Genomic DNA, 14,364 nt, shown 5'->3' on the forward strand with positions numbered 1-14,364 from the left:
TTCTATTTCATTTATTTATATTATTTCTATTTTATTTATTTACATTATTTCTATTTCATTATTTAAATTATTTATATTTCATTTATTTATATTGTTTATTTCATTGTTTATATTATTTATATTTCATTATATTATTTCTTTTTCATTATTTATATTTCATTTATTTCATTATTTATATTTCATTTATATTATTTCTTATATTATTTATATTTCATTATATTATTTCTTTTTCATTATTTATATTTCATTTATTTCATTATTTATATTTCATTTATATTATTTCTTTCATTATTTATATTTCTTTTTTGTATTATATTTCATTTATTTATATCATTTACATTTCATCATTTATATTATTTATATTTTTAAATTATATTTATATTTCATTTGTTTATATTATTTATAACTCATTTATTTATAGATTTCCTATAAATAGAAAACAAATCCTATTTTCCATCTGAAAAATTGCCACATAAAACAAGTATTTATGATATAAGCATAAATTCTTAAATGCTAGACAATGGAGATTAAGTGACTTATAGATAGGAAGCATCTGAGGGCACATTTGAACCCAGGACCTTCCTTCCGTCTCTGAGCCTGGTTTTTAGTCCACTGAGCCAACTGCCCAAGCATACATTCTTAATGACCCATAGCAATTCCATACTATAGGTAGTTCACTTATTATCATCCTTATTTTATAGAGATTCTAAGAAAAAAGGGACCTGTTAATTCATATAGTTCTGAAGCCCAGGTTTCTTCTGACTCCAAATCCAGATCTTTCCACGCTGCTGTTCTCCATAATACAACATAATTTCATTTGAAAATTTTAGAGGAAAAAGTATTGCTGCGTGGACATTTTCTCACAGATACCCTATGAGAGCCTACCCAAGGCATCAGAATTCCAGAGAATGCCGTTTGGGAAATATCATCAAAACAAAGTTTTTTAGATTTGAAGAATATTCTAGTCTTGGGGGCGCCATCATCAATATTAAAAGTCCCATTTCTAGATTCAGGAACTCCTCAATGATTCTGGGTCTGATGGTCCAATGTGGGGACACGTGGGTCCTCCCTACTTTTTGGCTGTTGAGGCTTGCTTTGGCTCTAACTTTGTTCAGAATTTAGGTCAGAAAACTCAAATTGGGCATTTGGGTTGGGAGTGACAGAGGTCACTCTCCAACTTGCTCCAGGAAATCAGCAAATGCTACAAATCTCAGAGGCTGAAACATTGATTTACTATTTTGTTTATTGGCTAAACTTAAGAAAGTGATGGAGAAAATTCTAGTAATATGGATTAAGCCTTAAATTAGGCCATGTGTACATTTGGAACTGGTTGTTAAACTTTTACTCCCGGGCCCGCCATTTAGTGGAAAATAAACTTGGCACTGCTGACCAAAATGAGGTATTTGGGCTATCTCTATGCTATCTCTGCTGCAGATGAATGAGAATTGGTACAAAGGTTTCAGAATAAACAGTTTTTATTGTGCTGGGTTTATTAACAAAAAATGGAGTCCGGATGGCCAAAATTCAACCATTTTATCTCACTTGTACCTTTAGAATTATCAGCAAGAGCTACTCCTAGGGAAGAGAAGAGACCCAGCAGGTAGACCTGCAGGAAATGTGATTCAAAAGCAAACCAATTCATTTGTCCCATATGTAGAATGAATATATGTAGTGGGGTAGGAGGACCATTCTTCTTAGAAAGGATTTCATGGAGTATCACAAGATCATAGATTTAGATCTGGAAGAGCCCTCAGAGATCAGCTATTCCAATCTCCTTATTTTACAAATGAGAACAGAGGCTTGGAGAGGTTAAATGATTTCTCCCAGATCACACAGATAATAAATAACAGAGCTGGACTTTGACAGAAGTTACCTGATTCCCAAGCTGGTGTTCTTCTCCCTTCACTTTCTCTGAAGGAAATGGTTTATTTCTATTATTAAAAAGAGTAGACTTTGGCAGATGTCTTCATTCAAAACCCTCTTCAAGATGGACACGTCCATTTACATGGTACCCAGGTGCCAGGATCCTGCAGTTCCATGTTGCCAGTTTCATTCCAAGTTGCTCCACTGGCAGTGATGGCAGTAAAAGCAACTGTCCCACTTGGTTTTAGACCTTGATGTCAAGACTTCAAGGTTCTATAGTTTCATTGTTAGGAGGCTTCCATCCACCAAGTCAGATCCTCTCAGCCCTCTCAACGTCTTAGTAAATGGTCTTCGTGAGTTTGCTGTGGGCAAAAGGAGATAGAGGTGAAAGCAGATATTGGTCCCCCCAGAAACCCAAATTTCAGCCCCATTTGGATGAGCAGAAACCAACATCTCTTTCTATGAGTAACATCAACAAAGGTGTATCCAATATTAGAAAATGATGGCCTAACATCTGGGAATATCAATTTGACTAAGATCAAGAAAACAAGCTATCAAGGACCCTGGGCTTCTGTCTCTCCCCAACTCTAGTCTTATACCTTGAAATGTTGAGAAGTAAAAGAGTCTCTCGAACCTGCCCCCGGAGTTGAGTTTGGAAAGTCTTTGAGATCTAAAGGATGTGTCCATCAAAGAGAATAACGAGGCAAATAATTCAAGGAAATGGTTGAAACTATGCCATATTTTACTGAAGGCTGCAAAAATTTAACACCTACAGAATTCCTAGCAAGACACCACCTGGTGGCGAAAATTATATGTCAGAAACTTAACCATCTTTCATTTATTTAACAAATCTCCTTCCTATAGATATAAATCTTAAGATCTCTTTGAAACTATACTGAAACTGGAACCTTATTACAGGAATAAAAATTATTTTCCGTAATCACTCAGGTATAACATCGATTCACAAAAGTATAGTGACCACATTCTTATCAAATATTTATCAGCCTGTGTAATTGAAAAGCCTTAAAGATTTAAAGAGAGGAAGCATAAGAAATTAAAACCATGTGAAAATGGTCCAAATACACATCATCCCTATCATCCTGTTTGCCCCTGAGTCTCTTCTGAAAATATCTCCTTGAATAAGATAGGCGGACATCCCCATAGTCTGTTATAAAAGGGGATATTTTAACAACGTGCACAAGAGTCCTCAGGGACTGTCTTTTTCTTTTGTCTCTAGTACTTCATTCGGTCCCTGGCACTTTAAGTAGCTTTGAAAATGATTGCTAATTGACAAATTGAGACCATTAAATATAAAAGAAGCATCATCATCCCAGTTGTTTCTATCTAAACTCCATTGAGATAAGCGCAAAGTCCAAGATAATAATAACTATGTCAAGAGCAAGATATTAGTAAATATTAATAACTAACAATAATAATTTATATAGCAAAATCATTTCTATATGTACTATATAGAAATTGAAAAATGACTAGATATTCCCCTATCTGATTCAATCGGTATAAACAACCATGTAGAAATTTGATGGGAACAGATTTCCAGCCACACATAACAAAGGGACTGTTTCTAGTGCTGCTACTCACAAGCCCCAGAAGTAGGTTTCCCATTGCCAATTTATTCAATTATCTTTGGAAAAAAATGACTCAAATGAGATAGCAAGGAGAGTCGTTACTGCCAAAAAAAAAAAAAAAAAAAATCTCTCCCCAAAGCCTGGGACTTGCTTTCCCACAAATAAATAAAGAGTAGACACAAAAAAGTCCAAATTATTTGATGCATCTATACAGAGAAAACTTTGGTAAAGGGGTGACTCATAGCTACTGCTTCTGTAAGACCTTTTTCCCTTAGTGGACTGTTCTTCAATGGGAATATTCCATCTGGGAATAGTAATTTGACTAAGATCAAGAAAACAAGCATACACACATATTTTCCTATGTGTAGTACCCAAGGAAATGCACTATAAATTGCAGACAATTTCCAATTTGCATCAATTGAGGAAATTCCAAACACAGATGAAATCACCAGTCTAGACTCAAAGAAAAAAATAAAGCAAAAAGACACCAAGACTAGAATGAATGGCTGAGGCAGAAGACAAAGACTGTTAAAAGACAGACTGAATGCCTTAGAGCTCCTCTGACTGGTTGGCTGGCTGGGATCTGAATCATTAAAAACTGAGATAGTCCCGCAGGACTCTGATCTAAAAAAGCAGACATTTCTTTCCCTCTAGGGGAAAAAAAAAAATGTTGTCTAAATTCTGTGATTTGTGGGAGAACCGGCAGGTGGCAGCAGCAAAGAATAACAGAGAGCAGCTCATCTGACCCAGAAGCAGGTTGCACTGGCCCAGGTCTGACGGAGAGCAGCTCAACAGAAACCCCAGAGGACTGCAGGACAGCAGAGCGAAGAAGAGACGGGGCGAGTGTGCCAGAGCAAAGAGAGTTCGTGCTAGGCGGGTGGCGTTTTCAGGCTGGCAGCTGACAGCGGTGGCCACATCAGAGAAAAATGGATGCAGAGCTGGACGTGGGAATTGCCCTTTGGTGGGAGGTGCTTTCCACGCATTCCATCTCCCATGGGCGGGTAGTACTCTGGGGGGAAAGTGTCTTCTCCCTGAGGATTACAGCTCCAAAGATGTGAAACATGTTTACCCTGAATGGCTCAATGTGTTACTCCTTCTAGCTATAGTTTATATTTGTTTCTTTTTTAAACCCTTTCCTTTTGCTTGTCTTAGAACCGATACTGAGAGAGGTGGGTGATTTTGGGGCTGGTAGGGATGCATAAAAAGGATAGGCATAGAGAACTAAAGTAGGGCTCTTCTGTATCCCTTTAGCCCTTTTGATTGTACCTCAAGTTGATTCATAGGACAACTAAGGGGCTTTGGGGGGATTGAAAAGAACCTCATTTCCCTAGTTCCATACAAGTCCTTTGCAAATGTGTTCCATGGAGTCCCCAGGATGTGCAAAAGAGCACAGAATGATTAGGGAGTAAGACAATGGTTTAAAGGGTGGTTCTAACCCCAAGTCATATAGACAACAGAATTCAAACCCAGAAAGAAGAAAAGCAATCGAAAAGTCAGACTCTGAAATACCCAAGGAATGCTCTAGCTCCCTTGTGCAGTGTCCTTAGCTTGCGGAGGGTACAAGGTAGGCATCACAAATAGAAGTTCAAGATGGTAAACCCCTCAACTTAAAGGGTCTTAGTAGCTAAAGGCCAGTAGATGGAAATAGCAACAATGGAATATCGAGAAGAGAGGGGAAAGCAGTAATAGGAGTATCCGGTATTAGAGCAATTCAGCAGCAACTAGTGCATCAGAGAAAAGTATATTCAGATCCTCGGAGAAAGCAGTATACCTGATAATGTCATGAGGCATCAGGCAACCTGGACATACGTGTTTCCTGGTCACATGTGTTGCTTTCATGACCCCCTACCCCAGGGGTAATATAATAACACATAGGATGTGTTGCCCTAGCATGAATTAGGGCAAATTTTCTTGTCACCTCTCTATACTTTTTAATTTAATGTCTTTCACTCTGCACGTTGGTGGGGGCTCATAAACCACAATTTTGAGTAAATGCTGATCCACAATCACAATACCCAGTGAACCTGTCTTGTAGTGGAATAGGATAATTTTAAGAGGCGAAGAGTACTCCCTCACTGAAGATCTTTTATTTTGTTTTGTTTTCTTTTGTATTGATAAATTTTATTTGAACATAAGAGACAAAGATAAATAAACACAAGGTACCAACAGGCAAATTCCTGTAAACAGTTAAAAAAAACCATGAGCAAAGGCAAAAAAAAGTTGAGAGCAATAGTGCAAGGAGCTATAAATCTTTATAATTAATCTTTTGTTAAAAGAAAGGATAAATGTGTTCTTTAACTAGGTAGACTAAGCATTATTCTTTGTATTTAACCTGTTCTGTAGCTTTGGGATATTGTCTTCATTTATATAGCTACAGTCTCCGTGTAGCTCCTTCTTTATTTATATAAATATTTACTTATACATATTTATTCATAGCTATTTCCCATGCCTGGGAACCATTCCCTCCTCTTCTTTGTCTTTCAGGTTCCCTGTTTAGATCTTAAAGGTCGAGTTTAGATCTTACCTTCTCTGTGAAATCTCCTTGAATTCTGTAGTTGTCCAGGCTCTCTCTTTCCTTAAATCACCTTATATTTATTTATTTGTGTATATATTGTGTCCTTACAGTAGACCATAAACGCCTACAGGTCAGTTGCTATTTTGATTTTTTTCTTTGTACTTAACGCAGTTCCTTGCACATAGTAGGAGATTAAAAGGTGGGGTTTTAGGAGGATTGAATATTGCAGGGACTGTTGGACACAGCTGATGTATTTGTTGACTTTGGTATTCTAATCTTTGCTTTAAGTTGCTTACCATCTCTCAATTTCCCAATCCTCATTTGCAATGGCAGTTTGGGTCACTGGAGAATGACTATTTCTCAGCTTGAAATCTAAGGAACAATTCTGAGGACTTTGGAGGGTAGGGTGTCTAATACTGTTGTTCATGAGCCCCCATCCAGTGTGCTCCCCATTGATTACCACCTAGAGAAATAGAATTCAGTTTTAGAAAAGGATATTCACTGAGATAGTATATAGTGTAATGCAGGGTTGCTAGCAGAAGCCTTTGGCTCTTGCAAATTCAACTGTAAGTAGCCCTGGCAGTTAGGTTTTAGAATTTTCAGAAAGTAAGTTGGAGACTGAGGCTATAAATAGTGCTGAAGTTCCAACTGATGGGCTTTTGCCTTCTGGCTTTGGCTTTGCCTGTTGGCTTTGCTTTTGGCTCTGCCTTGGCCTGTGTTTCTGTCTTTTGGGACATTTGGACCTATCTGATTTCTCTGGTCCTCTCCCTGATCTCTCCATATTACATTCCTGCTATTTTCCCTGAATTTCCCTTTGGGCCCTGGGAGGAAGGGTGGGCTTGGTGGTTGGACATCATGGCTTTAGTTTCTGTAGGCAAGTAGGGCATCCTAAAACAAGCCACCCCCTAACTTAGTGATTTGATAAATGCTTTATTTCAAAAGACAGTCAAACCTTCTTGACTGGGAGAGCCAGCCTCTCTCAGTCTAACCTCCTCCTGTGACCCTTTCCCCACCATCAGCTTTCTCCCTAGCGGCTGTTATGAAACCCTAAACCCCTCTCTCCTTCTGATTATCCCTGACATTAATAAATTCCCTTTGTTACCTACTCAAAGCCTCTGGTGAATCATTGTATCGAAGATTAAGGCAAGGGCTGAAGAGGGAAGGAATTATTTTCTTTTATTTCTTGAGGAAATCGCAGGCATTCATCTTGGCAGGAAGTACCTACCCAGGACTTCCTGCAGCCATCGGTTTCACTGGCAGGGAGGAGGCTCCTCCCTCAAGGGGTTTTAGAAATTTACAAGAGAAACCCTCCAGCCAGATTTAAAATATTTCTTACTGGCACAATCTCCTTTTGTATCTCAGAGATATCTTCCCTGCCTGAAGAACCTCAGCCTATTTCCTCAGTATCCTCTGTCTCCAGCCTTCAGTGAATAAGCCTGTTTGAGCTGCCTTCCTATACTCCCATCCATTCCCTTACCTACCTCATTCATCCCTACACTCAGCTATTCCCTTCATTCCTCCTCCAATCACCTCATCACCTTTATCCCTCCCTTAACCAAGATTACCCACGTCTTTATAACAATAATAAAAATAGTAGAGATGAAAATGTCCCCTTAAATGTTCATGATACACTGTTCAAGATACACTACATGTAGATATAAAGTCCAGGAGAAAGTGGGTTCAAACTAAGAGAGCCAAAGGTGAGTCACAGCTCCTGGTAATTGGAAGTCTTCCTGCATAGAATCCTCATGAAGTTCCCCTTTGCTATCTCTAACTGCCAGGCTCCAGCCTGGAGGCTTCTTGTCCTTTGCTGTCTACTTTGTCCTTGAATCCCAACTCAGGCACTGCCATAAATGACAACTATTTCAGGCTCATTATATAAACATTTATTAAGCTTCCACTATGTGCCAGGCATGATGCTAAATGCTGAGTGTATAAAGAAAGGGAAAAGGCAGTCCCTGCAATGAAGGAGCTCGCAGTCCAATGAGGAAGACAACATGCAAATAAATGTATACAAACAAAAATAGATGCATATGTGTCATGTGCTCTTTATATGATCTGTCTGTGTATATGTCCATTCATGTATACATGTGTGAAATGGAGATATGACAAATAGGAAATAATCAATATAAGGAAAGCACTAGAGTGGAGTGGGGATTGGAAAGGCTTCTTATAGAAGATAGGATTCAAAGGAAGTAGGAGGCAGAGATGAGAAAGGAAAACGTTCCAGGCATGAGGGACAGCCAATAAAAATGCATAACCCTGAGATACAATAGTTCTAATAACTGAGCCAAGGTGGTGGCAGTGTGAGAGGAGAGAAGGAGCTAAATAAGATAGATGTTACAAAAGTGTTGGCAACAGATTAGATATAGAAGGTAGGGAGAGGAGTAAGAGATGGCAAGAAATCAAAAGTGACAATTGGGTTGTGAGTATGGGTGATCCTGGAGACTAGTATTGCCCTTAACAGTAATAAGGAAGTCAGGAGGCAGGGAAGGTCGGGAAAGAAAAATTAGTTTCATTTTAGACATGTTGAGTTTAAGGTGTCTACTGGATCAAGATGTCCAGCAGGCACTTGAAGATGCAAGACTAGGAGCTAGCAGAGAGCTCAGAGCTGGGGAAGTAAATCTGAGAAACATTGATGCAGAGATCATAGTTCAATCTAGGGAAGCTGGTGAGGGGACACAGCCCTGTAGGAAGATCAAATCCTCTGCCTTTTTAAAATTCACAAAATCGTCCTCTGGTCTAGCCCAACCTAGCAACTTCTCCATCACCAGCACCATAGTGAACTCCAGACCAAAAACTCCCTGGATAATCTCATACCACATCCACCTTTCTTCTCCCAGACTTACTAAGACCAATTCTGTAATAAAGGAGAGGAGCTATTGTAAAACAGAGAGCAGAAGCAAGACCTACTCAACTCTATCACTAGACCAAAGAATAAGTCTAATTTTTTTATTGGATAAAGAACTATTCTTCCTGTTCTAGGATAGTCCAGACTCAGACCAGTGTGCTTGCGATTTAGAATAAATTTGGAATGAAATGAAACACACGTAGGATAGTCAACAGTTAATGAAAGGAGATTTACCTAGCCAAAGCATTGAAAATTTTTCGAGAAGATAATACATTGCTAGTTGGGGGACTGCAAGTTGATCCCCTGCCTCCAAATTGCCTATGGTAGTCCCTCGGCCAAGCCTCTAAAGATGATAGAGCTTCTCCTGGAATTTTTTTTTTTAATTCAAGTAGCCAGAAATGATGTCAACAGCATAACTTTGGTCTCTTGAGCCAATTTGATATCAAAGACCATTTCACTACCTTTAAAGTAAAAGTCTAATTTTTCACAGTTGAAGTTCTAATTTCGCAGTTGAATGGTTAAGATATTGATTCCGCCATACGCCCCAACCCGAAAGATGCCGATGAAGACATTTGAGTTCATTTTACACCCTGCCATAGAATCCAGTTCCAAGGAAGCGGATGCCTCTAATAGAAAGGGGAATCCGTCCAGAGCTGACATCCAAGCAGGCTGATTGTTATAGAAGGAATGGCCATGAGGGCTTTTACTTCCTAATTAGCTGTCCAACATAGAACATCCTGGCCCAGGGGGCAGCTCGGTAGCTCAGTGGATGAGAGCCAGGCCTAGAGATGGGAGGTCCTAGGTTCAAATCCGGCCTCAGACACTTCCCAGCTGTGTGACCCTGGGCAAGTCACTTGACCCCCATTGCCTACCCTTACCACACTTCTTCTGAAAGTAAGGGTTTAAAAAATAAATAAATAAAAGAACATCCTGGCCCAGTCTAGGCTGGTAGGTCACTTACAGTCCATCAGCAAGAGGTGTGGGAGCAAGTCAACTCAAGCTGGTGAGAGGAAAATGTGAAGTTTGGGGTTTGAAGTCAGGGAGTGATTTGGCTTTTAGGCCACCACTGGTATGTGCTATTGTTTGCCTTGTCTTGCCTGAATGTTCTAGGATTGCTTTTGGTAATGAACTTTTCCACCTCAAAAGCTGCTTTGTTTATAGGCTGGGTAAAGATAGAGTAAGTATCTGAGAATTAAAGGAATAAAGGAGGCAAAGTGAAGATGTTGTTCCAGGTACTAAGAAAGTGAATATTCTTGCTATTTTCCTTCTCTAATTCAATTAAACAAAAGAATTCTGCATTTTCATGACAGATAACTTTCTGGAGCCTGAGAATCAGTTTAAAATGTAAATTTAATAATATAGTCTCCATTCATCTATTGACCTAAGAGTCCATGGAAAGGGCAGAATGTCCAGACTATGCTAGCTTTAAAATTGGGGATTTCATTTTATTTGAGAAAATGTTAAATAAAGTCTGTTTTTTTTAAAAAGCCAAGCAAAGAGATATAGAATGGAAGCTTCTCACCAACACTTAAAATCTCTCTCTCACTGAGCTCTAGAAACAGTTCCTTCAGGATGGCCATTCAAGTCTCTAAGGAAATCCTTTCAAAATTGCATTTCAGGTTCTCTTATGAGATGCAGTTAAGTCTTGAGGTCTTCTTATAGACTCTTTTTTTCAAAAAGTAATTTTTTATTGTGCCCGTGCTTGTCCTACTCTTTGTGACCCCATTGGAGGGTTTTCTTGGTAAAGATGCTGGAGTGGTTTGCCATTTCTTTCTCCATCTCACTCTACAGATGAAGAAACTGAGGCAAAGAGGGTTAAGTGACTTGCCTAGGGTCACACAGCAAGTACCTGGCACTCTACCCATTGTCCTACCTAGATGCTCTTTTCATAGACTTCTCAGATGGCAGTTAACTCCCTTAGTCTCATTCTCTCCCAAGAATGACAGTCCTATTTAAGTGTCTTAAACATGACAGTTAATACTATGGCTTTTTTCCTAAGTAAAGAGGCTTACAATTAATTTTCTTGATACCTCACCCCTTCTGCCATCACAGTGAAGTATCAGGCCATCAACTTTCTCTTCCTCTTTACAGAGACATTCTTAGTCTCCATGGAGTCTCTGAGAGTGCTTTCAAAACTGGTGTTGCATTTGCTGTTGCCAGCACAGACCACAGCCTTTACACATGTCATGCACGGCCACAAACAACCATTCCCTGGTAGTCATCCTGCTGGCGACAAGCATCACGTCATTCACTAGAGCGGTCTTAACAAGCTGGGACACTGTCTTTGCTCTAAGCCCTGTCCTCCTGGTACTTGTGCTGGGCTGCCATGGTATATGCTGTAATAGTCTTCACCAGCTTTGAGTTTCTTGGCACCAGGTAGAACTATGCTCTTCTGTCCTTAAGCCAAAGTGTTGAGGTTGTGGGGAGGCTATAAACAGGATTTACTCCTTCCAGACTTCTAACCTCTAGGCATGAAGTAAAGAGAAAGGAAGGAAGAAAGAAGCAGGAAGGGCAGAGAGAGAGGGAGTCATCAGAGGAAGCACGAAGAGCATCCCTGGGCATCTCAGAAGGAAGCCAATGAGGGAGAGTCTGAAAAGACAGGATGATTTGCTCTTCAGATAGGAAAGCTGACTGTGTATGGCCGGCCAGTCGACTGCTTGGCATCCGACAAAAGATAGATAGTAATAACATTCATTGGCACTTAGAGAGAACTTTAAAGTTTGCAGAGTTCTTTAGGAGTATAATCTCATTTTATCCTCATATTAAGTGGGTCACTAGATGCCTACAGTTTTTATTATTCTTATTCTACAGAGGAGGAAACTGAAGTTCAGAGATGCTATATCTATTGCCCATAGTCATCCAGCTAATAATTCTCAGAGGCAGGATTGGAACCCAGGTCTTCGTGACTCCCAAGTCCATCCCTTTATCCTCAATTGCCATATTGCTCTCTGACTCTTACAGCAAGTCAATATAATAATATAATAACAATATAATAATGAATAATAAATCTAGCACGTATAGAGCACCTTAAGCTTTTGCAGAGTACTTTTCATTTCCTCTTCACAGTAACACTGGGAAGTAGCTATTATTAGTGAAGTCTCTTTAGAAAGGCTCCATTTCCTCAAATATAAAATGAGAGTATTGAGAGGGAAGTGAGGTGGCTCAGTAGGTAGAGAGCTAGGTTCAAATCAATACATAGTATTGATTCTAAGATGGAAGGTAAAGATTTAGAAGGAAGAGAGAGACAGAGAGACAGAGAGGATTTTACTTAGATGGCTTCAGAGGTCCCTTTCAGCTCGAAATCTATGATTATAGGATCCCCATCAGAATAAATTCAGATATTAGAATTATGTATTATTTAGATTATTGTTATATTATTAGAGATTATTAGAGCTAGAAGAGACCTTGGAAATTCTCTAACCCAATACCATATTTTAGAGATAAGTAAATTTGACCCCTGGGATATTAAAAGCAATTCAAAATCATTTTATAACATATATTATAGAAATCTTATTCTAACCTTTTAAAATAACAGGGAAAGGCAAAGTTTAATCTATCGACTTATATCAGGGCACACACAGTCAATTCATTCTTCAGTTTTCCTCTTACCATGCTAAGACAACTAGAAATGGTAGCTATATTTTAGTTTTCAGCACAACCAGCCCCACAAATTAGTATTTACCGACTTGCTTCTGGCCTAAAATAAATCAGACATAAGTAAATTGAATGAACTTTTCCTTACCTCCTTAGTTCCTTCTATTAGATTTCAAAGAAAATTTATGTTTCTAGATGAACTCTGAGTGCAATAGACCATACACAAATTCTCTTGAACAGATGACGTAACCTCCTATTTAGTCACATTAATATCATATAATGTGAGTTCCCCTATTCTTTCTGAGTCATCTTCCATCCTCTCAACTTTAACTGAGTCTCAAAAATGAAGTGACTCTCCCGCTTACCCAGGCTAATGCCTTCCCTTTGTGTCTTGGATCTGAATCCTTTTGCTTTCCTCCAGGACTTATTCCCTCAATCTTCTCCCTCCCTTCATCCTCAACCTTTCCTTCTCTATTGGTCCCTTCTATTCTACCTAAAAATATCCCAAGGTCTTCAATATGCTAAAGACAAACAAAACAAACAAAAAATTGTTAAAAACTTTTTACCCTCTCCTACTTGACTTCATATATTCACCTCCACCTTCATTGCTTAACTTCTACTATAGTTGTAAACATTTACCAGAATGCTGCTGCACAAGTCTACTCTCTCTTCCACATGATGGCCTCTCAAGTAGTTGAAGATGGCTTTAACCTTCCCCTTCTTTCCTTTGGGTTAGCTATTCCCTGTTAGCTCATCTTCACACGGTATGATCTTAAGGTCACCATCCTGGTTATCATCCCTGAATGCTCTCGAGGCAATCAATGTCCTTTCTAAAAATGTGGACTCCAAAGTCCTACCACCACTTGTTCATGAGTTGGTCAGTGTTGCTGAACTGCCTTTTTTCTATTTTATTCTCTGTTACAAGGGATGATTTCTCAGAGAGGGAAGGAAGGAAGGAAGGAAGGAAGGAAGGAAGGAAGGAAGGAAGGAAGGAAGGAAGGAAGGAGGGAAGGAGGGAAGGAGGGAGAGGGAGAGGTTTCCCGGGGAATGAATGACCTCAAGGTTTGGCCTTGGCTCTCAGATGATTCAAAGGTTTTCTCAATGGGCCACATGGCTTCCCCTCCCCTGCCCGGTGCTCCTCCAGAGCCAGGCACTGTGTTCAATAAAGGCTTCACAGACTGGATTCCAGTTCTAACAGCCTTGATCTGTGATTGTGGGCAAATCTTTTTACTTGTCTGGGCCTCAGTTTCTGGGCTGTAAAATGGGAGGCAGGCCGAGGAGCTGCTCCTGAAGGTCTCGGCTAGTTCCAAGTCTGTGATCTAGTCGGTGGTCTGCATGTGGCGCTGCCTCATTGGATGGCGAGGAGGGAGTGGATCGGCTCTGCTTGGCCCCAGAGCTCTGTATGGGTAATGGGGGGCGGCGAGGAGGGGGTGCCGTCTAGAAGGGCAGATTTCCGCCAGGCGGAGGCTCTTTTCTCCCAAATCCAATCGTCCCAAGGAGCGGGGGGTTGTGTGCCCCAGCATGAGCAATCTTCAGGCAGACACCAGCCGCCCGCCTTGCAGGGCAGGGCAAGAGGGAGAACAAGGTGGTTGTGTGGAGCCTGGCTGTGCTTGCGGGGCTGTTACTTGGGCCGGCCGGCCAGCTCCCATCTAGGCGCTGCGTGCCAGAACGCTGGGAGCGTTGCTTCACCAATGGTGAAGGGTTAGGGAAGGCGACTAAACCAAGTCCCCGGGCTCTCCTGGGCCCTGCCCTCCTCTCTAGTCAATCCACCTTGCCAGAACAGCCCCCCCTCCAGCACTGCCCACATGCAGTCCTCCAGGATTACCCCTGCTCCCAGCCAGGCTAAAAGGAAGTTTCCAACACGTTGAACGGGGCTTAAAAAGCCAGGCCTAAAGCCCCCCCCCCCAGAGAAAATGGTCGCTCTTGCTCGCTCAGGGAGGAGGACCTGCCATCCC

This window comes from Gracilinanus agilis, chromosome 3, assembly GCF_016433145.1.
Source record: "Gracilinanus agilis isolate LMUSP501 chromosome 3, AgileGrace, whole genome shotgun sequence".
NCBI classification, from domain to species: domain Eukaryota; kingdom Metazoa; phylum Chordata; class Mammalia; order Didelphimorphia; family Didelphidae; genus Gracilinanus; species Gracilinanus agilis.